Source organism: Tupaia chinensis, unplaced genomic scaffold, assembly GCF_000334495.1.
Source record: "Tupaia chinensis unplaced genomic scaffold, TupChi_1.0 Scaffold145396_1, whole genome shotgun sequence".
Classification (NCBI taxonomy): Eukaryota; Metazoa; Chordata; class Mammalia; order Scandentia; family Tupaiidae; genus Tupaia; species Tupaia belangeri.
In genome coordinates, this window is record NW_006205257.1 from 3625587 (window position 1) to 3629620 (window position 4034).

The 4034-nt window shown below is 40.5% G+C and overlaps 1 long non-coding RNA gene across 4 annotated transcripts in view; it reads right to left on the reverse strand.

Annotated features, from left to right (window-relative positions):
- Positions 1 to 378: 378 nt before the first annotated feature.
- LOC114006029 (uncharacterized) overlaps positions 379 to 4034 on the reverse strand; it is an 89354-nt gene continuing 85698 nt past the window's right edge. For all 4 annotated transcript variants that reach the window (XR_003547803.1, XR_003547801.1, XR_003547802.1 and 1 more), the window contains 2 exons: positions 1039 to 1256; positions 379 to 449 (listed from right to left, as the gene is read on the reverse strand). This is a non-coding gene — a long non-coding RNA (uncharacterized LOC114006029). The remainder of the gene's footprint in view (positions 450 to 1038; positions 1257 to 4034) is intronic.

The following is a 4034-nucleotide window of genomic DNA, read 5'->3' on the forward strand; positions in this document are numbered from 1 at the left end:
CACATCAGCTGCTTTAAAAACTCTTGGTGATATTTTGCTAAATTCTCAAGTAATGGCCAAGTCCCAGCAGCCTTATCTTTCCTTCTTAGATATACCTCAAATAAGATAAACCAAGTCACCATCTTTGACAACTCACTGGGAACATCTTCACCCTGGGTGAGTGGTAAAATGTTTTAGTAGATGCCCCGACAAGTTGCTGCTGGTCCTTCTGGCTCTGGTGCTCAGTCGATGACCTCCCTAAATCATAGCCATCAGACAGTCCCCAAGGCCTAAAAAAAGCACCTGCTGACCAATTGTCCTAGTCAGTTTTGTAGCTAATAACATAAAATACTTGAAACAGGATGATTTATAAAAATAGAGATTTATTCAGCTCACTGTGTTGAAGTCCAAGGTCCAGGGGGCCATATCTGGGGAGGAAGGGGGATGTTTTGCAGAGTCTTCATCACATCCTGAGAGAAAGAGCAAGCAGAGCATAGGAGCTCTTTCCGTGAGTTTCCCTGTTCCAGTCCCCTTCTTTATTCTTACAAACCCACCAGAGCTCAATCACAGGGGCCCCACTCTCAAAGGCCCCATGTTCCAATACCATGAAGATACTAAGTTTCTTCCTAATAAGTATTTTTACAACCAAATCTCAATGTATAAATTTGGGGACACACCACTCACAGGACTGGCCCTCACTGTACTAGATGCTTCCCACACTTATGGGCAAGCACACAACATGGCCTGATCTGTGTATACTCCTAGGACACACAAGGAAGAATTAGGCAAACTCCTTCTAGAGTGGTTGATCTAGGAAGAACAGAATATGGTCCCAAACAGTCACACCACAAGCTAAGGGTCTCAGCTTTATCCTCTGTCAAAGGAGAGCCTGTGGCTGGGTGATCAGAGATGCTGGTAGGACAAGGAGGGAAAGATAGAGAAACTCTCAATGGAAGAGAAGCTTTTCCTTCACTCATCGTAGATGGTGAAGAACTTCACTGTTCTGCATTTCAACTGGTGACATTCCAGGGACATGAAGTCTAAGTCAAATAGTCATACCTAGGAGTGAGGTTCCTGGGTATGCATAGTCATTCCAAACTGCTTTTGTCTCATTTCTCTTCAGGGAATGGAAGAGTCCAGCCTTTTTCTTTGCATCAGTTCAACTCAATGAGTGTCTCTTGGGCACCACCTGGATGTTCAGCCCGGTGTGGCATCCAAAGGGCCAATGGAGTCAGGTGTATCTCATCTGGCCTTTAAGGAAATCTCAGTCTCTTAATCTAAAAGAAAGAAAGATTAGCTGAACCCATGTGTGGGTTCCAGGCAACATCATAAACTTCTTGGAATGTTCCTCCCCTTTCCATCCCTAGGTCTTAGCCTGAAAACCATCTTCTTAAGGGGTCCACTAAGTCTCATCTCTCACATGACTCCCCATCACCTATCTTCCATGCTGTTCTTTTTGTTCCCTTTGAAAATCTGAAATTTTGTGTTTGCCTAGTATTGTATGCCGTGTATTGCCTGTCACTGCTCAATGTAAGGACCCTTACAGCAAGGATCTTACTTGCCTATTTGTCTTTCATTCTCATCAGTCTAACCCAAATAGTGCCTCATGCAGAGCATGGGTCCTGTGGATGTGTATCCAGTGAAGAAATCAAAGTACAAATCTCGGAGCCAGTCAGAGACACACCAGTAAAACACCTCGGGCCAGCAGGTGTGTGGTGGTTAAGGTGCTGAACTCCCACATGGCCAACTGTGGTCCAAGCCACAGACCTGGCAGCTTGCTTTCTCACTTTCTCCCTCTCTCTCATCAAATTAATAATAATAATAATAGTAGTAGTAAATAAAATTAAATAAATAATTCTTTTTTAAAAAGGCAAAAACAAGCACAATGTTTTTGGCAGGCGAGTCTACATTGGATTGTCTGGGGTTCATGTCCAGAGATTTCTGAGTATTTCGAGCATGCGCTTGTCTATGGTCTGGGACTGGCTGGAGCTGGAGGTGGATCACAGCATCAAGACCCTACTGAGGGTACTGTCTCTCTGCCTCTTTCTCTTTTTCTCTCTCTGTCTCTCTCACTCATGAAAGAAATATACTTAAGAGTTACAAGTCAGCTGAAGAGATTTGTTGTCAAAATGGTTGGCTTCTTTGCAATTTCTACACATGGTAGAGAAGGAGAGGACCCATGATGATGGAATGGGTGGACCTCAATGCTGGTCTTAGTAGGTGGTTAGAGTCTGGATAGGCTGAGAGGCAAGAGTGAAGGGTTGACCTGCCAAGCAAGTATAGAGAAGGAGATAAAAATGAACAGAATGTTTATGGAGAGCAGACAGTGTAGACAAGGACCTGCCCCCAGGGAATAAGGTAAAAATCCTTCTGAGAAAGTGCCCCCAACCTCCAGCCTCTCTCAGAGCCAGCCTCCCCTTCTACTAAAGATGTCGGTGTCCTGGCTGACATGTCTCAGAAGATTTATTGACATAATAGACACCATTCTAAAGAGCTAGCCCAGGATCACACATCAAAACTTCAAGTTTGAAAGGATTAGAAACATACTTGGGGCACATATTTCATCTTGACTCTAGACTTAATTAAGATATTGCTAGTGCAATACCATAGACAAGTGAAGAAGTGGCACTTTATTCCGCCATCCCCCATCCCTGTAAAAAATAAAATAAACGTGGATTGCATGGAGTGAAGTATTCATAATTATTTTATGCAGGAAGAAAAAAAAAAACAAATGAAGAGGTATCAGGAGCTCATGTCATCAATTTCACAGATCTAGGTTTAATCAGAGCACCTTATAATGCTAAAACACCAGCCTCTTTTTTCCAAGATGTTTGTAGGTATCATCAAATCAATATCAGTTGAAATACTCTTTAATGATGTGATCGTTTCAAAATTAGACTAATTTTAATTAGCAACAAAGCATTTTTGGAACAGAAAACCTGTAGCTTTCTTAGCTGATCCATGCTTCTGCTAACATTTAGAATTTTCCTAAGGGGGGAAAAACAGGCAGGATTTAACTTCCAATGAACATTTATTCTGATTTTTCCTAGCACCCAAGTTAGTTTGGGGTAGTAAGTTAAATTCTTAAGAAAGCTCTTGACCTTTTAAAAGTCTCCAAGGTATACTGGGGGCCCACTGATATCTATTACATGTGTTATTCCCAGGCAGTCATGAGATGAAAGACACAGAGTTTCTCGATTCCAGAGTTCTTGACCATCCTGTGAGATTCTGTAATGGAATTCATCCACTCTTTGCTTTTTTCAATCCATCAGTCAGTTCTCGACTTTCCCAAAGATGCTGAACTGGAGACCCTAGGACCAGCTTAGGTCTTGCCTACATAATCATGCTTCATTATGCCACATACATGGGGTCTTCAAAAAGTGCATGTAACATTCATGTTATGGAAAAAAAAAAACTATGCACGGATTTTGGAAACTTTTGCACCCTAATAAACACATTCTTCCATTTTTTTTCTACGAGCTTTTGGAAGAATCTTTATATTATTGACCTGTATGATATTTTTTATTTATATTTAATCATTGTACATCTTTAAAGTGGTTTTTCTAAACATGCATGTGTGCATGTCAACCAAGTCAAAGATAATTACCATATATATCACTTTCAACAGATAAATTTACATTCTTAAGTTTGTTCATTGCCTTTTCCCTCTCACTCCTTACTTATCTACTCTTTTCTGTCTATACAGTCTCTGGTATCTACACTTGCCCTCTTTGCTATTGTATCTTCAAACATTTCAATTCTGGCCACAGAGTGTAGACATTCCTTCTGTATTGAATGAGGCTATACAATGTTCGTCTTTTGTAGTCTGGCTTATTTTGCTTAGTGGTTAAATCTGCTATATTTGTCCACTTTGTATCGAATTACCTGGTTTAATTGTTTCTTTTTATGGCTTAGTAGTATTTCATAGTGCACCATGTATTGTCAAACTAGTCATATGTTCTTGGGCATTTAGTAAAATGCCATGTCTTAGCAAATATGAATAAAACATTTTTTTAGAGGGAAAGAAAAATCTCCAATTAGATGTCTTATTTAAA